This window comes from Carica papaya, chromosome 9 (assembly GCF_054855325.1).
Source record: "Carica papaya isolate Zhongbai chromosome 9, ASM5485532v1, whole genome shotgun sequence".
NCBI lineage: Eukaryota > Viridiplantae > Streptophyta > Magnoliopsida > Brassicales > Caricaceae > Carica > Carica papaya.
Window position 1 is genome coordinate 22,720,718 of NC_142317.1, and position 23,897 is coordinate 22,744,614.

The following is a 23,897-nucleotide window of genomic DNA, read 5'->3' on the forward strand; positions in this document are numbered from 1 at the left end:
TTAGATGCAGTGGGATGATATATTCAGCAACCAGAAATGCCTTTTAAATAGGCTTTACAACTGAACTAAAAATAAAAAGAAATGGTAGAGCAATCTGCCACTAACTCAAATTCTATCACTACTAACAAAACATCATAAATTTTAGGAGATAAATCCAAAACTAAGTTAAATATCCAACTATCAATGTTGAATCAGTCTACAATAGGTAGTGTGACTTAAGATTTTAAAAATGGAGTTTTTATAGCTTACTGTTGCAGCCATAAAGATGAAAAGACCAAAAATCACTGCAAGAGCTGTTGAAGTTATTGAAAGACACATATCAAGAGACAAGTGGCCTGAATACTATGACATGAAAATAGAAAGGTTCATCAGGAAACAAGTACGGTTATTCCAAACATGATCAATTCTTAGATACCTTGTGGATAAGCTTCTACTTGCAGACCCATGTGCAGCAAAAATTCTAATAACTAAAGAGGATTCTTAGCTTGTCAATGCCTTCTTTTGCATAGTGTTAACCCCAAGAGTAAGCGTGGTCAAAAGAACTCCCAACAGAGGTATATAATATAAGACTCTGAAGTTGCTTTCACACAAGGATAGGTAACTTCAATTTATGGCTCAACTTACCTATCTAAACAACTTAAATATATAATGGTGATGATAACAATGGTTTATTTTTCATTTTATTTGGAGGTTAAAGCTTTTGAGCAGTGATTCGAGTATCATAAGATTTTAATGTAAAAATGATAGGTTGATTTAGGATTAGCATTAGCTCGAAACATCTTCTTGGATTAGAGATTAAATAAGTTGTTTCCTATAAGATTACACTAAAAGAATATCTAAATTTAGAGAATTGAATGCTTTATCTTTTAGATTTAATTCTCTTGATGTCTGTTTGGGAAATGGTGGTATTGGTGTAGAGACAGAGAAACGAACTGGAAAGGGATTAAAAACAAAATAAATATAAAATTCTAGGAGGCAAATCTAGGTGAGCAGAGACAGTGTTCTCTATAAGGTTGAAAGTGGTGCTATTTAGAAGTCAGAATGGCATTGACAATGGAACAAACAAACTCTAAGAGCCGATCTAGGTGAGTAGAGACAGTGTTCTCTGTGATGCACGTGTAGGAAAGTATGAGTTAGACAAACTTTAATTAGATGTTTTCTTGATTTTAGATAGATGTAATGGTTAACCCTCACTAGCGAGGGATGTGAACATTGTGCTTGGATGTACTTAATTTTATTTAGAAATAGAAGTTTATTGTATTTTTCACTGGCAATATAAGTTCATATGGTACCGTGACTCACTATGGAGGTATGGGTTGTTGCAGCTCTTATCCAATCATTTCAAATAGGAGGCTTGAAGCACATAGCTCCTCCACATGATCCACTCGATGGAATAAGAGGTTTAGTGCTTAACATCTTATCTATTTTTCTCTTATTTGTTTATCGATCATATATATATTGAAGTTGTTGATTAATTTGCATTCGATTTTTGTTTAAGGATGCGGTAGAGCACTCTCTTGTAGCAGCATACGAAATGAAAGGAGATACTGGCTGCAATCCTAATTATTTATATGATCTGCTTTCCACCTTCATGGCTGAATTTGAAATCATCTTATCGGGAATGGCTAAAGCTTTATGTGTGTACGTAATATATATCTCGATGTAGATTTGAGTAGTTATTAACCATATTTGATTAATTAATGGGTTTTAGTTATTTGATCTTCTTTTCCTAATTTGCAGGGATAAAATATCTGATGCAGATTTTCATAAGATTTATGCATTTTGCATCAAGATTAAATGAGCCTCCTCAAGGTAATACTAATCATCACAGCTCAAAACTCTTTAATTTGGAGAATTTACGTGTTATTATTGATCTTATAATGTACATTTAACAATAAAAATTCTCAAGTACAATTTTTGCTAGTAAAAATTCATACATTTTAATAGTTAAATGATATGTCATGAGATGTATAGTCTTATTTGAACTCATACTCTTGTAGATAAGGATAAAAGTACTTAGATATCCACCTAATGGATAAATAATTATTAATTTAATTAACTATATATGTGTATATTTAATCAATTAAATAATTAGTTTAATAGTTAATGCGTTTCTTCTTTTATAAGAGATTATAAGTTTGAGTCAGATTGTATTTTTATGTGAGTCATCATTTGAAAGTTATTTGTATTATATTGTATTGTAATTAGTGTATGTCACTTGACTAATCTCGGGTCAAATTGTATTTTTGTGTGTATTCTTACTTAGAGGTTATTTGTATTGTGTTATGATTGGTGCATGTCACTGAATTAATAGATGTACCAATTTTTATTTTTTAAAAAATAATTAGTTGATATTAATTGCAGCATTTGCACTTGTCAAATGGCATTGAAATGTGAGGAATTCGTCAAGGCATCTGATAAAAAAAGCAAGGAAGGGTAAGCTTTTATATACAATTAATGTCATAAATCAATTAGTAGTCTTTAAATATTCATGTGGTAAATGAATTTTATACTTATCTTTTATTACAGATATTACTAATATATCTTTTTATTGAGTTTTCTGAATTTAAAATTTTTTTTTTTTTGAAAATAAAGTGTATAGCAGTATTAGATGCATTCAAACATGGATTCTCATTGGTAAAGGAAAAAATGAAAATCCTTTTTGAGATAATGTTTTACTTTATATATTCTGTAAAATTTTATTTTCATGTATATCTTTTTTCTTATAGATTTTGTGAAAATGTTAACTGAATTTAAATTTGCATACTTATACAGCATGAGTTTTATTTCATTAAAAATCTATTTTGTCGGCTACATAATGTTAGCTATTTATAATTATAATGAATGATAATAATATGATTGCAGTTAAAACTCTTATGTTTTATTTAAAATATACGAGTTTAACTCTCACTAAAAATGTAAAACACTTTATATTGTATAAGTCTGTAAATTCAAATTCAATTAAAATTTTTACGAAATCTATAAGAGAAAAATATATATATAAAAATAAATTTTATAAAACATATAAAATAAAATATTACCTGAAGAAAGATTTTAATTTTTTCCTTCATCAATGTGAATTCATGTTTGATTGCATTCAATACCTATGCACCTTTTTAAAAAAAATTAAAAAAAACTTAGTAAAGAAATATGTACAATAAAAAATAATTATGAAATTCATTTACTATATTCACTAATTGATTTGATTTATGACGTCGTCAATTATGTATGAAAGTTTATCCTTCCTTATTCCTTTCATCATATGCTTTGACACGTGGACATATATATAAACATATAATTCATATATATGATGGTGTATGAGCAATCATACGTGCCACCAATAAGTATGAAATTTTTTTGTGATCGGTGGTCATGTTCATTCATTGAGTTCTATCCCGGCGGCGATCTTCACGTCCTCCGTCAACGGCAGCCGGATAAACAATTCAACGAAGCTGCTGTCCGGTACGTATGTACAACAACATTAATTATCTATATCTATAAAAATATATTATATGATTATACGAATCGTTAATTTATTATTATGATATTCAGTGCAATTAGTATCGTGATATACATACATACATTCTCTATATGCACACACACATATATATGTATATACTGATGAATTGAGAAGGTTATATATATAGAGAGAGACACACACACACATAAATAATGTAGAGCCGTAATAAGGAAGCATGGGAGGAAATGGGTAATTCATGGGTTATGTATGCGATAATCCAAGTTAAATAATGATTTGGGTAACTCATGGGTTGTGCATGGGTTTTTATATAATTCCCAATTATAAGTATCTTCTTTGAAGTTTCTAACCTTTCCCCTTTGCACCTTCTTGATTCTATCATATTTCTACATATATATATGTATATATAGATATCATCTTCATTTCATCTTTATTAATTAATAAAATCTTCTTTTCATATTTTAATATGGTCCTAAAATGTTATAATTATAAGAGCAAAATTCAAATGTGAAGGAATTTGGTTTAAAAGTTCATGAACCTGTTTATATATTAGTAAAATAAATATATTATACATTTTTAATAATACGGATAATGTTATAAGAGATAATTATATTTCAATGTGTGTATTAAACATATTCTTAAATATATTAAATAGAATAAAGTATTAAAATTTTGAGCAAGCTATTCGCATAACCTATCAAACTCAATTTTATATATTTCCAACTTATTTAAATTTATTCATTTATTTATTTTTTAAAAAGATTTGTAACCTTCTCATTTTTGCACAGGTTTTATGCATCTGAAGTCATAGTGGCCTTAGAATACCTACATGTGATGGGGATAGTTTACCGTGATTTGAAACCCAAAAATGTGTTAGTAAGATTCGACGACTACATTTCGTTGACTGACTTCGATCTCTCACTAAAAGATGATAATCCCACATCAACAATTCACATCATTTCTGCTCAAAATGCATCATCAATCATAAAACAAGTTGTTATCATGATCATAAACCCAACTTTTCTAATTCATCATACATTATAGCCAATTGTATCACACCTGTTGTAGCCTCCTACTTATGCCCTAGTCAACACAAATAGAAAAAAGTCAATACATCGCACAGCTGTAGAAATCATCACAGAGCCAATCAATGTTCAATTAATATATTATGTTGGGACCCACTAGTACTTAGCACCAAAAATAGGGTATGGTGAAGGGCATGGAAATGCAGTTGATTGGTGGGCACTAGGGATATTCATATTCTAAATGTTATATGGGACGACGCTATGTAAGGAAGTTGACCAAGAGTTTCCCCTAGCGAATATTGTGGCTCGAGCACCTAAATTCCCAAAGAAACCATGGTCTTGGAGCCAGCAAAGGATTTGTTCTCAAAGGTGCCAATATAATTCCTTTCATCAGTTGAAGTGATTTATTTAGAGAAAAACTATATTTTTTGTTTACGCAATATTATAATGCATTAAACAAAACTCTTGTTTTTTTTTTAAAAAAAATTCTCATAAAATGTTTAGCAAGATTAATCCAAACTGGGAACACCAAATTCAAAAAAATGCAAGTTCATTAATGCATACAATATTGATAACCTAAATATCAATCACTAGAAATGACCTAGATTATTAGCAATCTGTTATAAATACTAAACTCATTATAACTCTCTGCTGCTTTGGTGAGCACTGCAAATTCGAAGAAAAAAACAATCTCCTTTCTCTTGGCAAAACCATTTTTCTCTTCTTTAATCGTCTAGAAAAGGATGGATCAAAGAATACGACTCCACAGCATGATCCACTCGATGGAACAAGAGGTTTAATGCTTAACATCCTATCAATTTTTCTCTTATCTATTTATCGATCATGTATATATATCGATATCATTGATTAATTTGCATTCAATATTTGTTAATGTATATGGTAGATCACTTTTTTGGAATAGCATATGAAATTAAAGGAGTACCTGGTTGCAGTCCTAATTATTTCTCTGATATGCTCTCCATCTTCGTAGCTGAATCTAAAATGACCTTGTCAGACATGGCTAAAGCTTTATATGTGTACATAATATATATCTTGATATAGATCTTAGTTGTTATTAACCACGTTTGATTAGTTAATGAGTTTTAATTATTTGGTCTTCTTCTCTTAATTTGGAGGGACAAAGTATCTAGTGCATATTTTCCTAAGATTTGCGAACTCTAGTTTAAGATAAAAGAAGCCTCCTCAAGGTATATAATTAATGCTAATCATCACAGCTCAAAACTCTTTAATTTAAAGTATTTATTTGTGTTATTATTGATCTAATAATATGTATTTAATACTAAAAATTCTCAAGTATAATTTTTGTTGGTAAAAATTTATACACTTTAATAATTAAATGATATGTCATGAGATGTATAGTGTGATTTGAACTCATACTCTTATAGATAAGGATAAAAGTACATAGATATCAACCCAATAGATAAATAATTAATTATTTAATTAACCAAATATGTATTTGTAGGATATATATTTGATTGGCATATGTGTATAATTAATTAATTAATTAATTAGTTTAATAGTTGATGCATTTATTCTTTTACAAGAGATCATAAGTTCGAGTGAGATTATACTTTTATGTGTGTTATCCTTCGAAAGATGCGTTTTATTGTAATCATTTTAAAAAATAATTAGCTAATTTTATTTGCAGCCTTGGTGCTTGTCGATTGGCACTGAAATATGAGGAATTCATCAAAGCATCTGATGAAAAGAGTAAGGAAGGGTAATCTTTCATACATAACTGACGTCATAAAGTAAGCTTTCATACATAATTGACGTTATAAATTGATTAACATATCTATTTATTGTGCTTTTTTAATTTTTTTTATTTCTTTTTTTTTTAAAAAAGTGTGTAGTGGCATTAGATGCAATAAAAAACGAATTCACATTGATGACGGAAAAAATAAAAATCCTTCTTGAGGTAATATTTTATTTTATATATTCTGCAGAATTTTATTTTCATATATATCTTTTTCTCTTATGGATTTTGTGAAAATTTTAACTGAATTTAAATTTGTAGAATTATAAAGTATGAGTTTTACTTAATTGAAAATCTGTTTTGCCGATTGCATAATTATAGCTATTAACATTTATAATAAATTACAACAACACGGTAGTAGTTTAAACTTGTGTTTTATTTAAGATTTACGAGATTAAGTTTCACTGAAGATGTAAAGTTTACATTTTAATAAAAAGTAAAACTATTTTTTTAATAATAAACATTGTAGATTTTGATTTTAAAATCTTTATTATTATTATTATTAATTAGTAAATGGGGTATGTATGCTGATATATTTGGAAACAAGCACCACCCCTCGCAAGCACAAGCGCACTCCTTTAAATTAACAGAAAGTTGGGACACTCATGGGTCCTTGTGTAGTGCTTCAGGACTGCTTACCTAATTTGAGATAAACAATGCTAAGGTTCAAGAGTAGTTGAAGATAAGGAAACTTTTGGCTTCTAGAGTTATTTTGAGATACCTATGAGGTTACAAGATAGTATTACCAAAAGTTTGTGCAGGGTTTTAAAATTATTCTCGTGTTCTAGACCTATCTTAAGACAACTATGAGGTTTCGATCATGTATTAGGTCTTAATAAAGCTCTAAAACTACGGTGTTACATTTAAATCTTAAGGTTTTAGTCTTTTCTTTTTTTTAATGTTATGTTACACAAAGATCCAAAGTTTTTGTCCTAAAATTTAATTTAGTATAGATTTTGTTTTACTTAGTTATCTGGCAAATTTTGTACCAAATATAAATTTTATACTTGATGAATATTTCTCTGAGTTTAGGTTATTACTTGAGCATGTTTAGGCTTTCATTCTACATTTTGTTTCCTTTCTTCTCAGTTGGATTCAAAAGTATTATAAGAATAATACATAACTTAGCTAGAAATGAGTATGAACTTCTGAAAGATAGATAATTGTTCATGAACCTCAATTTTTGCTTCACTTACTTGAGCATGATAAAGTATAACCTAATTTGTATGAATTATTTAATTTTATAATAAATAAGTGAATCGAATGATGTATATTTATTGTTTAAAATATTGTATTTGACGACCAATTATGAGAACTGATGCTTCACTGAATAATTAGAGGCGATTGATAGTTACTACAATGAAATGCGACCAACACAAAGATAAAAGCTTTGGTATTTTGCAATGAAGTAGATCACATTTTCTTTAGGTTTTAAGAAAAAGATGAAATATTTTATTTTTAATTTTTTTTTGGTACCCCTTTTTGTTGATACAAAAGTTAAGCAACTTTTTTTTTCAAGTAAAGAAATAAATAGAGTGGGCACAAAATGGACACATGAGTTCCTCTATTTGTCGCATATTACTTGGCAACATTTCTACTTTTGTAGTAGTCTAAATAAACCACAAAAATTATGTCGTCTATTATTTAATTTCTACTTGTAATAAGACCCTTATTAAAGGTACCAGATACAAATTTTATACTTGACGAATATTTTTCTAAAGTTTGGGTTGTTTACTGACTTATATAGTACTAAAAAGAAATACGACTAAATTTATAGTTTTGTCAAATAATAAGGTATGGATTAACTTGAATAAATAATTTAATCTCATGCAAATGAGTAAACTAAGCAACGTAAATCTATTGTTTGAAATACAATGTTTAATGATTGATAAGGAAAACTGATACTTCAATGAATAACGAGAGGTGATGGGTGATGACTCTAATGAGATGCAACTAACATAGAGAGAGAAGTTTTAGTGTCTTGCAACAGAGGAGATTGAATTTTCTTTAGGTTTTAGAACATAAAGATAAATTATTTTATTTTTAATTTCTTTTGTACTTCTTTTTGTCATTATAAAAGTGAAATATTTTTTAAAAAAATAAAGAAATGGGCAAGTTGGGCATGAAATGGATATGTGGCTTCCTCTATTTGCTGTAAATTTACTTGATGGCATTTTGACTTTTAGTGACAATATAAATCTACTGGTAAAATTTTATCATCTATTGTCTAATTTTTAGCAGCAATTAACCATTCTTAAAGGTTCTAATATAATGCCTTTTATTAGTTGAAGTAATTTATTTGGAGAAAAACCATCTTTGTTGTTTATACAATATTATAAATGGATTAAATTAAACTCTTGTTTTTTTTTTTCAAAAGAAAATATTTTTTCTCATAAAATCGTTGGCTAGAATAATCCAAATTGGAAAACAAAATTCAAAAATATGCAAGTTCACTAATGCATAGAATATTGATAACCTAAATATCAATCACTAGAAACGACCTAGGTTATTAGCAATTTATTATAAATTCTAGACTCATTATAACTCTCCGTTGCTTCAGTGAGCATTGCAAATTCGAAAAAAAAAAAATCTCCCTTCTCTCGGTAAAACCATTTTTCCCTTCTCCAGTTGTTTCTAATATGATGGATTGAAGCATGTAGCTCCTTGACATGATCCACTCGATGGAACAAGAGGTTTAGTGCTTTAACATCTTATCTATTTTTTTCTTATCTGTTTAGTGATCGTGTATATAAATCGATATTGTTGATTGATTTGCATTTGATTTTTTTAAAAGGGTATGGTCGATCACTTTTTTGGAATAGCATATGAAATGATGGTTGAGGTCCTAATTATTTCTCTAATCTGCTCTCCACCTTCGTAGTTGAATCTGAAATCATTTTATCAGACATGACTAAATCTTTGTATGTGGACATAATATATATCTTGATATAGATCTGAGTAGTTATTAACCACGTTTGACTAGTTAATGGGTTTTAATTATTTGGTCTTCTTCTCTTAATTTGCAATGTCAAAGTATTTAATGCTGATTTTCCTAAAATTTATGAACTTTGCTTCAAGATTAAAGGAGCCTCCTTAAGATTTATAATTAATACTAATAATCATAGCTCAAAACTCTTTAATTTGGAGTATTTATGTGTGTTGTTATTGATCTTATAAAATGTATTTAATAATAAAAATTCTCAAGTACAAATTTTTGTTAGTAAAAATTCATGCAGTTTAGTCGTTAAATGATATATTATGAGACATATAATCTGATTTGAATTCATACTCTTATAGATAAGGATAAAAGTATGTAGATATCCACCCAATAGATAAATAATTAATAATTTAATTAACGAAATATATATTAGTATGATATATATATTTATTTGGTATATGTGTATACTTAGTTAATTATTTAATTAGTTTAATAGTTGATGCATTTTCTCTTTTACAAGAGATCACAAGTTTGAGTCAGATTGTACTTTCGTGTGTGTCATCATTTAAAAGTTACTCGTATTGTATTGCATTTAGTGTATATTGCCTAATTAATCTCGAGTCAAACTACTGTTTTGTGTGTATTCTTACTTGGAGATTATTTATATTGCATTATGATTGATGTATATCACTTAATCAATAGATTTACACAATTTTTATTTAAAAAAATAATTAGCTGATATTAATTGAAGCCTTGACACTTGTCAAATGGCACTAAAATGTGAGGAATTCATTAAGGCATCTGATGAAAAGAGTAAGGAAGGGTAAGCTTTCATACGTAATTGACATCATAAATTGATTAACAGTCTTTATATATGCATGTAGTAAATGAATTTCGTACTTACTTTTTTTATTTTATAGAATACTAATATATCTCTTTATTGAGTTTTTTTATAATTTTTTAAAGTTATTTTTTTAAAAAACAAAGGTGCATAGCAGCATTGGATGCAATCGAAAATGACTTCTTACTTAGGAAGGATAAAATAAACATCCTTTTTGAGGTAATATTTTATTTTATATATTTTGCAAAATTTTATTTTCATATATATCTTTTTCTCTTATGGATTTCATAAAAATTTTAACTAAATTTAAATTTGCTGACTTATAAAGTATGAGTTTTACTTAATTGAAAATTTGTTTTGCTAGCTCATAATTATAGCAATTAAAAATTATAATGAATTATAATAATATGGTAATAGTTAAAATTTTTGTGTTTTATTTAAGATTTATAAGTTTAAGTTTTGCTGAAAATGTAAAGTTTATATTTTAATAAAAAGTAAAACTGTTTTTCTAAAATATTAAACATTGTAGATTTTGATTTTAAAATATTTATTATTATTATTCACTGAATGGGTATGTATGGTGATGTAGTTGGAAGCTAGCGCCACCCCTTGCAAGCGCAAACGTACTCTTTTAAATGAAGGTACTCTTGCTTCTAACAACTTATTTAATTCGATTCTTATTTATTTTTTTAATTCCTTAATATTTTAATTTGAATCGTTCTAGTAAATGGAGAATATTACTCTCAAATACTTTGTTATTGTAATAAATACAATTTCTTTTTAACTAATTCAATTTGCTTTTAAATTAATTAAGAATAAAATAATATTTATATTTTTCTTCAGTTACTGTAACTTAACTAAAGTAATTATTATCCTTTTAATTTATAAAATTTAAGTTCAATATTTAATTTTTCACTAGTTGTATTTTAACTATTTTCATCTCTTTCAATAACAATATTATAAAGTAATTATGTTTTCTTTTGTTGGGCAGATGAGGGGATGAAAGCTTCTAAAAATCAATACCAATAAATTCTCTGCAGGTTGTAATAAGTATTACTTTTTCATGGAAAACAAATTTAAACTCTTAACTTTTTTTTTATGTTGCTGATGTCGTGATTAAGTTGAGTTTAATCTCAACGTGCCTGTTATGTTTTTAGGTGAAAAACATATTTCATGATTATTAAGTTCTCTTAGTTGAGGGAACTATAGTAGGATCAAAATCTTGACCTAACTTTTAATTTTTTGCTTTGAAACTCAAACTTATTCTGCAGAGATAATTACAAATTGAAAGGTATTATTTCAAAAAAATTTAAATTTTGTTGCTATTGGTTGAGATGAATTGTTGATATTTAATAGTTTCACATAAAAATCTCTTGGTGAAAAAAGATAGGAGAATTTACTTTAGACATTTACTTTCTATACAAATAGGAATTGAAGTTTGAGGATCCATTCTACGGATTGAGGTGTGCACTAGGTCAATCAGATAATAGAAAGGAGATTTTTGACATGTTAATTGTATGATACAATAAGCTTAGCTCCCAATAGATCATAGATTTTATTAATTTGCACAGCTAGAAAAGGAAAAGTTAGAATCTTTCAAGAAAATTTTAGAAAAAAATGAAAGTGAAAGAAAAGAGATAAAAGAGAGAGCAATAGAGAAATGTAGGAATAAGATAGGATAGAGTAGAGGAGCTAACTATTTATAAGGTAAACATAGGATGATACCATTGAAAAGGAAAAACTAACCACTAACATCCATTAACATGGGAACATGCATTTCATGCACCAAAATGCCCCCATTAAAGCTTGTGACTATGTTCATTTATCATAATTAAGCACACACTACAATGAAGTTTTTAAGAATTTTCATAAATGATCATAAACATGGTGTTTGAATGGTTAAGATTCTTACATTTTTTTAGAAGATAACAAGTCTGTATCATATTAAAATGTTAAATTTATCACTTTTTGGATATAATTATATGTATTAATAATGATTTTTTTATAATATTTGATTCAATATAATCAAAAGATTTAACTTATAACTGTGTTGGTAGAGATATAGTAATGAAATTGGATTTGGTAGAGATATAGTCATGACATATCTAAATGAAAATAATATTCTGTAATGATTAGATTCTTTTATTAAAACAATTATAATAAGCAAAAAAATTCAAATTAATATTTTTCTTAAATTATTTATTAACATAAATATTAAAGAAGAAGAAATGTGTTAAAGTAAAACTCACAAAATGCCTACATATAAAGGGTGAGATTTCTTACATTTTCTCTCATTAAGCCGAAGATCTCTCGTCTTCTTATTACACACATATAAAAGACCTTTAGTTTTGATTTTTTTTTTCACAAACTCATATGAATATATATTGTTATTACAATACTAAAACAATATCTCATGTATTTTAATAAAAAATAATGTAAGATAAAATAGTTTAATTTCAATTCTTTTAATAAAGAAAACAAAAACATTCAGATTATAAAACCTCCACTTTAGAAACAAAGTAATGATTCTTACTTATAAATTCTTATTATCTCATATAAAAGTGTGATCATATCTCAAATTTCATTAATGAATCATGAAAATCTAAAAACAAAAAAAAACAACTTCATCTTGGTTGGTTCACATATCAATTATTTTTTATGATTCTCATTAAAGTTCATTCTAGAAGCTTTTGAATTCCAGGCACTTTTTCTTCTCTAACCTGCTTGCATGTTATCTTTCATGATTTATCTTAACCAAGCAAGAGAGGGAAAATAATGAGTATATCATTGTTGAGGGAACTATTGTACACAAACAAACAAGAAATCTGGTCAACACAAGTCATTGATCATATAAGTTGAATAAATTAATGGTAAATTGATGAAAATGGAGGGTGCATGAATTTATAGTGTGCTTACCCTCATCGCAAGATATCTCTTCCGTCTGCACATATGCTATACTTATCATTAACCATGTGATTAAGAGAAAAGAAAAAACAGAGAGAAAAGGAAAAGCAAGAGAAAAATGAGAGAAAATTTATATATAGAATTAAAAAATAATCAAATGAAATGAATAAATAAAATAAAGGGACAAGATGAGAAAAGAAGAGCAAGCGGAATCTTCATATAATTTCTTATTTATTCATAATAATCCACAACTATCAAAAACAAAAGTAAATACGATACATACAATTGGATTATTATTGATTATGTGGAGATATTGAAACGACACAACATTATCTTCTCTTTTTCTTGATTTTTCTGCTCCCAAACAACGCTTCGATACAAACCCACATTTTATTTCAACAAGGTATTCACCTTTCTCTTTTTTTTTCTAGATTTAGTTTTAGAGTATGTTCATTTTTAATATCACTTCATCTGGGTTTGGATTTAAGCTATGATCTTTTTTTTTTCTTGTTTTGGAATCCTTGATTTATGAATGGTTCAATTAGTAGGACTTTTGTTAAGTTCTATCACAAATTGACTAGTTAGTTAGATGCTTTCTATTGTTTTTTATAAAAAAATTGCATTGGTGCCTTGTAATCATTAGCTTTTGGCTTTTGATGAGTTTTTCTCACCTTTTGAGTACTCTTATTATATCACTTCTAGGTAATAGAAGATAATTCTTTACGGTTCCTAAAAATAAAGGGGAAAAAGAGACGTATTACGTATATTCGTAGCATCATTTCATTAGTTTTCCTTGAGTGTCAGTTTATTTTCCTTTTTATTGTTGAATTTTTTACTTTTGGGTTGTATGTCTGATTTAGTTGAAAGTTTTCACCAAAATACTCACATTGAATCTAATGCCTTGATTTGTTTTTTTGCTTGTTTTTTGATTTAAGGTTAATCATTCTTGAAATTGAAGCAAAAGAATGTATTCTTTCAATTGAGTCAAGAATCTCTTGGGTTCACTTTGATAAAAGAAGGGTTTGAGGATTGAGAGGGTTATAATTATTTGATTACCATTATGTTTATGGGAATTTCTGAGGCAGTTCTGCTACTTTTATCTAGAACTATTCCCAGTTGTTTTAGTTTTGATCCATGTTTTAGCAAATTGGATTCAAACAACAAATTATGATCTGACTCATTAGCCTACATGAATCGGTCATTATTTAAATTTATAAGTTGGTAATAGAGAGATCTTATTTGTTTACTTTTTTTGGTTGTGGTATCTCCAGTTAATCCATCTTTTTTTCTTAAAGGCACTATTTTATTCTACCTTACTCTGTGCACGTGAAATGCTTGCTCAAGAAGATGGATCAGCTGATCTCTTTCGGCACTGAATAATTGCCTGCTTGCTCTTTCATTCCACATCATGGAGTATTATTTGATTGATTTGCGAAAACTGAAAGAGATTACAGTTGCAAGATTGAGGAGTACTCATATAATGCAGTTAATAAGTTCAACAATTACCCAGATCAAATTTCTCCTTGGTTGGTGGAATGGATGCCCAATAAAAGAGGTTATCTAATTGGAAACTTACAACTAGCACATATGGATTTTTGATTTTTTTCTCTAAGAAACATGTGGTCTGTTGTAAACAGTCTAACAACAGTTGATTAGTCACATGCCATACTAGATCTTATTGAAGCGAATTAGATTTGGTAGCAGATATGCTATTTAAGATATGTTATCCTACTATTGAAGGTCAGGAGTAGCAAATAATCACTAGTAGTGATCCTAAGAACACATAAGAATCTGCTCTCGTATTATTTATTTATGATATATTTCTTCATTATCTTTAGCATTTCTCACTATGTTTCCTTTTCATGCAACCCTTGGTCTTACCACAATGGTGGTTCTTGGCCAACTCTGCTATGGTAGGTTAGTTTTTTATGCTTAAATATTCTCTCTACTACTAATGTTTTATTCATTGCTCCAAAGAACCCTTTGTAGAATTTATATTTAGTTATAAGTTTCTTAAGTTCACATACTTGAATCCAATAGGATATGGTACCTTGTTGATGTTTTATAAAATAAAGTAATAATGAAGGAATGTTGGCAGTGTGGCTTAAGATTTTAAAAATGGACTTTTTACAGCTTACTATTGCACCCATAAAGATGAAAAGACCAGAAATCACTGCAAAATCTATTGAAGTTGGGGAAAGACACATATCAAGAGACAATTGACCTTAATACTATGACATGAAAAGAGAAAAGTTCATCGGGAAGCAAGCACGATTATTCCAGACAGGGTCAATTCCTGAATACCTTGTGGCTAAGCTTCTACTTGCAGACCCAAGTGCAGTCAAAATTCTGATAATTAAAGAGTATTATGAGCTTATCAATGCCTTCTCTTGCATGATAAGTGCTAACCTCAAGAGAAAGTGTGGTCGGAAGAACTCCCAAAAGACTTGCATAATATAAGATTCTTAAGCTGCTTTCACATAAGGAAAGGTAACTTCAATTTGTGGCTTAACTTACCTATCTGAACAACTTAAATGTATAATGGTGATGATAACAATGTTTATTTTTCATTTTATTTGGGGGTTAAAGCTTTTGAGCAGTGATTCGGGTATCATTGGATCTTAATGTAAAGATGATATGTTGATTTAGGATTAGCATTTGCTTGAAACATCTTCCTGGATTGGAGAATAAACAAATTGTTTCCTGTTTATAGACTTTATATCATATATATAATACTATAGGAGTGAAAGGTGTTCTTCTAAAGAGTTCACTATAAATTGAGAATACTCTTATATTATTTTAACTCTATTGCTCGATTATGAGAATAATATTTTCAATTAACCTCATGTATATGTATATATTTTCAATTTGTAAATGAAGAAATTACATAGAAATTTTTAGGTTGTGGGTCAAATTACACCACTCATTGAGAAACTATATTTTAAAAATAGATATAGTGTAGTATAATATTAGAAGTTAAAATATTTGTATATGTATCTAATTGTCCCATTTACTTTAATTTCTAAACAAGCTTCATCATTTTCTTAAGAAATTAACTTGCTACATGTGTCCCATATTTTATAATTTAATAATATATCACAATTTTAATATTTAAACTCTCTTATTTATGTTTTTTCAGAACTAAATTCTAATTGATCTTCCTATATATGAAGAATTATGAGATAAAATTTCATTCAATGAATTCAAGTTAAAAATATAAGTGGTTCAAAAATAAAATTAATGAATATATGCCTCATTCAACATGTAAAGGATTACTAATAATTACATAAAAAAGTAAAAATTGAATCAAATGAACAAGATAGATTTAATACCGCTTAATGTAAGTACATGTACATACTTTTGGACATATTTAATTTAGATTGTACTTTTATGTTTTTCAGTTATTTAGGATAAAGAGGTAATTTCATAGAAAATCAAATATGAGATTTGAGTTAGTTCGCGGTCTAAAATTTCGAACTGTTAGAAGAATATGACCCCTTATAACGAATCTACTTTATAATTACTACCTAATTGTGCATTATGTAATAGGAAAAAAAAAGAGAACTTACCTCTATAATGCTTCCAATCTAACTCTTGTTTTCCTATTTCATTTCCTTATGTTTTTCCTCCTCGTTCTCCCAATTATTTTCTAACTCTTCTTATATTTCTAGATCACCTAAAATTGATCACACTGTAACACAATAATAAATGTGAGGACAAGATTATGAAGAAATCATATTGTGGTGAAGAAATTAATAGAGGTAATTTTATAAAAAAAACTACCTTGTTGTTTTTTATCTAAATATTGCATCATAAATATAAATCATAGCATTAAAGAAAGATTGAAAGAAAAGCTGAAAGCATCAAGAAAGAAAAAAAATAGAAGTGTCATAATCTATTTTTAAACTTTTATAATCAAATATTTTAGTGTTTTAACATTATTTTTCATTCTAAGGTATGTAATCTTTAAAAGAATTATTGCAAGATTATATTAAAAGATATCTAAATATAGAGAATTGAATGCTTACTAGGAATCAAAATTTAGAAATTTCTTTCTACATTAGTCTTTAAAATTTAAAAATTAAAGAGATAGAAATCTTATTTTCATTATTTTGAACTTATGTAATCAAATATTTTAGAGTTTTAACATTATTTTCATTATGTAATCTATAAAAAAAATTATTAGAAGATTACATTTAAAGAATATCTAATATAAGTACACGTATATATTTTTGGACGTATTTAATTTAGATTGTACTTTTATGTTTTTCTGTTATTTAGAGTAAAAAATAATTTAATAAAAAGTTAAATATGTGATTTGAGTTAGCTCACGGTCGTTAACTAAAACTTAGGAACTGTTTGAAAAATATGAATCCTTATAACGAATTTACTTTATAATTACTACCTAATTATGCGTTATGTGTTAAGGGAATAAAAGAGAACTTACCTTTATAATACTTATAGTCTAACTCTTATTTTCCTATCTCATTTCTTTATGTTTTTCCTCCTTCTCCCAATTATTTTCTAACTCTTCTTATATTTCTAGATCACCTAAAATTGATCACATCGTAACACAATAATAAATGTGAGGATCAGATTATGAAGAAATTATATTGTGGTGAAGAAATAAATAGAGCTAATTTTATAAAGAAACTATTTTATCATTTCCTATATGAACATTGCATCATAGATATAAATTATATCATTAAAGAAAGACTGAAAAAAAAACTGAAAGCATCAAGAAAGAAAAAAAAAACTAGAAGTGTTGTAATTTATTTTTGAACTTATGTAATCAAATATTTTAGAGTTTTAATATTATTTTCATTATGTTATCTATAAAAAAACTATTATAAGTTTACACTTAAAGAATATTTAAAATTAGAAAATTGAATGCTTGTTAGAAGTCAAAGTCTAGAGATTTATTTTCTTCATTAGTCATTAAAATTTAAAATTTTGATTACTACTTAAGCAGTTAAAGAGATAAAAATCTTCTTTTCAAAAAGTAAATATATAATTATATAATTATATTTAGGAAGATGTTATTTGTTTCTACCTTAATTATTAAAAGTAAAAATGTTGATTATGCCTCAATTATCAAAAAATATTTTGTAATCTTATTTAATTTAGGGATTTTGATGCCATCCTCAATGGTTTTTACGGTTCCTCCACTTTTAAAGAGGATGTCGGGCTACAAGGGAAGAGGAAGAAAATTCATAGCTAGGGTACACTAATAGGAAGTTTATGTGCAATTTCTCAATCAGATTAATTAGCTAGCAAGGGAATTGGGAGCAGAATAAGGGAGGAATCCGTCAATCAGATTAACACTGTCACTGAGAACAAAGTTAAATTTGACTCTCACTACTTGAGTAGAATTTATCTTTTAAATTCTTTGAGATATTTTTGGGAAGAAATGAGTTGATCTTGGAATAGGGACATTTTCTTGAAATCAGATTAGAACCAGAAGTAAAAACAAAAAAAAATGGAGAGTGAAATCTGAGGATAAAAAGAAGATCGGACGAAATGATGGAATTATCGTGTTGACAGCTATGAGGAGAGGACATAAGAGATATGCTAAAAACATAGGAGGAAAATTGAAAGGATGAGAACGGGAGAGGGATAAGAAATTTAAAAAAAAGAGAAATTTTGGTCTGAATCTGATATCTATTTGGAAATTATTATTCTGTTATCTTTTATATTTAATTTTCTTGATGTCTGTTTCGAAAATGGTATTATTGGTGAGTAGATAAAAAGAAACGAACTGGATAGGGATTGAAAACAAAATAAATATAAAATTCTAGGAGGCAAATCCAAGTGAGTGAGACCGTGTTTTCTGTGAGGGTAAAAGTGATGCTGTTTGGAAGTAGGAATGGGATTAACAACGGAACAAACAAATTCTAGGAGTTGATTTGGGTGAGCAGAGAAAATGTTCTCTGTGATGCACGTGTAAGAAAGGATGAATTACACAAACTTTAATTAGATGTTTTCTTGATTTTAGATAGATGTAATGGTTAACCCTCACTGGTGAGGGATGTGAAAACTGCCCTTGGATGTACTTATTTTTATTTGGAGATAAAAGTTTATTGTTATTAACCATATTTGATTAATTGATGGATTTTTTTATTTGGTCTTCTTCTCTTAATTTGAAGGGATAAAGTATCTTATGCAAATTTTCCTATGATTTGTGCACTTTGCATCAAGATTAAAGGAGGCTCCTCAAGGTATATAAGTAATAGTAATCATCACAGCTCAAAACTCTTCAATTTGGAGTATTATTATGTGTTATTATTGATCTTATAATGTATATTTAACAATAAAAATTCTCATATAAAATTTTTGCTAGTAAAAATTCGTATATTTTAATAGTTAAATGATTTGTCATGAGATCTATAGTCTGATTTGAACTCATACTCTTATAGATAAGGATAAAATTACTTAGATATCTGCCTAAAAGATAAATAATTATTAAATTAATTAATTATATATGTGGATACGTAATTAATTAAATAATTAGTTTAATAGTTGATATGTTTCTTTTTTTATAAGAGATTATAAGTTCGAGTCGGATTGTATTTTTATGTGTGTCATCATTTGAAAGTTATTTGTATTGTATTGTAATTAGTATATATCACTTGATTAATCTCGGATGAAACTGTATTTTTATGTGTATTCTTACTTGGAGGTTTTTGTATTGTCTTATGATTGATGCATATCACTTAATTAATAGATGTACCCAATTTTTATTTTTTAATAAATAATTAATGAAGGAAAAAATGAAAATCCTTCTTAAGGTATTATTTTATTTTACATATTCTATAAAATTTTGTTTTCATGTATGTCTTTTTTCTTTTGGACTACGTGAAAATTTTAATTAAATTTAAATTTGCATGCATGTACAACATGAGTTTCAATTCATTAAAAATTTATTTTGTCAGCTCCATAATTATAGCTATTAATAATTATAATAAATTATAACAATATGATAGTAGTTAAAACACTTATTTTCTATTTAAAATTTATAACTTTAACTTTTATTAAAATGTAAAATATTTTATACTGTATAAATCTGTAAATTTAAATTCAATTAAAATTTTTACGAAATCTATAAAAGAAAAAGATATATATGAAAACAAACTTTATAAAATATATAAAATAAAATATTACCTCAAGAAATATTTTTATTTTTTCCTTCAATACTAAGAATTAATGTTTGGTTGCATCCACAGCCTATGCACCTTTTTTGAAAAAATTTAAAACAATTTTTTAAAAAACTAAGTAAAGAAATATGTTAATAATATGTACAATAAAAAATAAGTATTAAATTGATTTACTATATTCACTAATTGATTTGATTTATGACGTCGTCAATTATGTATGAAAGTTTACCCTTCCTTCTTTCATCATATGCCTTGACACATGTATATATATATAAACATATAATTCATATATATGATGGTGTATGAGCAATCATATGTGGCACCAATAGCTATGAAGTTCATTTGTGATTGGTGGTCGTGTTTACTCATTAAGTTCTATCCCGATGGCTATCTTCACATCCTCCATCATAGGCAGCTGGATAAATGCTTCAATGAAGCTACTGCTCGCTACGTGCGTATAACAATATTAATTATATGTATCAATAAAAATATATTAAATGATTATACGAATCATTAATTTATTACTATGATATTCAACGCAATTAGTATTGTGATATACGTACATACATTATCTATACACATACACACACACACATATATTGATAAATTAAGAAGGTTATATATATATATATATATATATATATATAGACACACACATTATATATTTATATAATTCCCAATTATAAGTATCTTCTTTTTGAAGTTTTTAACTTTTTCCCATTTCACCTTCTTGAGTCTATCATATTTTTGCATAAATATATATATGTATATATAGATACCATCTTCATTTTCATCTTTATTAAGTAATAAAATCTTCTTTTCATATTTTAATATGGTCCCAAAATGTTAAAGTATAAGAGCCAAATTCAAATATGAAGGAATTTGGTTTACAAGTTTATGAACCTGTTTATATATTAATAAATTAAATATATTATATATTTTTATTAATCTAGGTAATATTTCAAGAGATTATTATATTTAAATAGTATATTAAACATATTCTCAAATATATTAAATAGAATAAAGTGTTAAATTTTAAACAAGCTATTCACATAACTTATCAAACTCAATTTTATATATTTTGAACTTATTTAAATTTATTCATTTTTTTAAAAAGTTTTGTGACCTTCTCTTTTTTGCACAGGTTTTATGCATATGAAGTCACAGTGGCCATAGAATACTTACACATGATGGGGATAGTTTACTGTGATTTGAAGACGTGTTAGTAAGATTCGACGGTCGTATTTTATTGATTGACTTCGATCTCTAACAAAAAGACGATAATTCCACATCAACGATTCATATAATTTCTGATCAAAATGCATCACTAATCACAAAAACAAGTTGTTACCCTAATGATCAACCCAACTTTTCTTATTCATCATGCATTCTACCCAATTGTATCACACTTGCAATAGCCTCCTGCTTACACCCTAGTCAACACAAATAGAAAAAAGTCGACACATCACATAACTGTTGAAATCATCATAGAGTCAATCAATTTCTAGTCAAGGCCTTTTGTTGGGACCCATGAGTACTTAGTATAAGAAATTATGTCTGGTGAAGGGCATGGAAACACGGCTGATTGGTGGACACTAGGGATATTCGTATTCGAAATGTTATATGGGACGACGTCTTGTAAGGGAGTTGACTAGGAGTTACCCTTTGCAAATATTGTGGCTCGAGCACTTGAGTTTCCCAAAGAAACCATGGTTTCGGAGCCAGCAAAGGATTTGATCACACCATTATTAATCAAGGACCCCACAAGGCAAATGGGGTCCACAATGGGTGTAACGACAATCAAACGACGCCAATTTTTTGATGGGCTTAATTAGGAACTTTTGAGATGTATAAAATCATCATTTGTTCCTTCTCCTGTATCTTGCAATGAGTTTATTGCATTTGATAGTACTATAGAGAGTTCAATATAGTATTAATAGGAAGCAAGAAATTTAGTCTTTAATTGATATATGTTTTTTTATGTATATTGAATTTTAATAACTAAACAAAAGTGGGATTTAAGTAATTTGTACATTAGGGCAAGAAATTTTAAAGAAATTCATGTTGAAAGGTTCAATATTTATAAAAATATATAATTAAAGATTTACTGGATCATTTGTCTAAATAAAAATATAGCATTTTCAATTGTTCTCAATTAATGTTTTTACTTAACCGTATAAAAGTATTATTAATTTCTCAAATATTTGGTATAAGAGGTAGTAATACTCTTTTTACGATATTACTTGGATAAAACTTAAACGTATTACTTCAAGGTCCTGATAATATCAAGTAAGGAAACTTATGGGTCCTTGTGTAGTGCTTCATTACTACTTACCTAATTGGGGACAAACAATGTCAAGATTCAAGGATAGTTGAGGATAAGGAAACTTTTGGCTTCTAGAGCTATTTTGATATACATATAAGGTTACAAGATAGCTTTGTCAAAAGTTTGTGTAGGGTTTTAAAATTGTTCTCGCGTTCTAGACCTTTCTAATGACAACTTTGAGGTTTCGAGCATGTATTAGGACTTAATAAAGCTCTAAAACTCCATTGTTACATCTAAATCTTTAGGTTTAAGTATTTTTTTTTTCTTAATGTTATATTGCACTAAGATACAAATTTTTTGTCCTAAAATTTAATTTAGTATAGAGTTTGTTTTACTTAGTTATATGACAATTTTTGTACCAAGTACAAATTTTGTACTTTATGAATATTTCTCTGAGTTTAGGTTATTACTTGAGGATGTTTAAGCTTTCATTCTATATTTTGTTTCCTATTGAGGATGTTTAAGCTTTCATTCTGCATTTTGTTTCCTTTCTTCTTAGTTGGATTGAAAAGTATTATAAGAATAATACATAACTTAGCTAGAGATGAGTACGGACTTTTGAAAGATAGATAAATGTTCATGAATCTCCTCAGTTTTTGCTTCACTTACTTGAGTATGATGTTTTTTATTATTAATGAATAATGATTTTTCTTTAAAAAATCATAGGTGATTTAGTATTAAAAGCATATACTACTAAATTTATAGTTCAATCAAATAATCAAACATAACTTAATTTGAATGAATTATTTAATATTATAATAAATAAGTGAATCGAATGATGTATATTTATTGTTTAAAATGTATTATTTGATGACCAATTATGAGAACTGACAATTCAGTGAATAATGAAAGGCAATTGATGGTGACTACAATGAAATGCAACCAACACAAAAATAAAAGCTTTGGTATCTTGCAACAAAGTAGATCACATTTTCTTTAGGTTTTAAGACAAAGATGAACTATTTTATTTTTAATTTTTTTTTGTACTCCTTTTTGTTGATACAAAAGTTAAACAACTTTTTTTCTGAAGTAAAGAAATAGATAGGGTGGGCACGAAATGGACACATGAATTTCTCTATTTGTTGCATATTACCTAACAATATTTCAACTTTTGTGACAATTTGAATCAATCACTAAAATTATATCATCTATTGTCTAATTTCTACCTGTAATAGGACCCTTATTAAAGGTACCATATACAAATTTTATACTTGATGAATATTTTTCTGAAGTTTGGGTTGTTACTTGAGGATGTTTAAGCTTTCATTTTGTATTTTGTTTATTTTCTTCTTAGTTAGATTTAAAAATTCATGAGCCTAAGTTTTTTGTTGACTTTCTTCAGCAAAATAGTTTTTACTGTCTATGGATGATAAAATTTTTTTGACAAAAAGTAAATGTTGTAATGGTTATTATTGTATTGATTTACATTGTATGAACTAATACCATACTAAAAA

At 27.3% G+C, this 23,897-nt stretch overlaps 1 pseudogene; it reads left to right on the plus strand.

The window, feature by feature from the left end:
- The first annotated feature begins 265 nt into the window (after positions 1–265).
- On the plus strand, positions 266–15,423 carry LOC148240195 (alkaline/neutral invertase E, chloroplastic-like; annotated as a pseudogene).
- Positions 15,424–23,897: the final 8,474 nt, after the last annotated feature.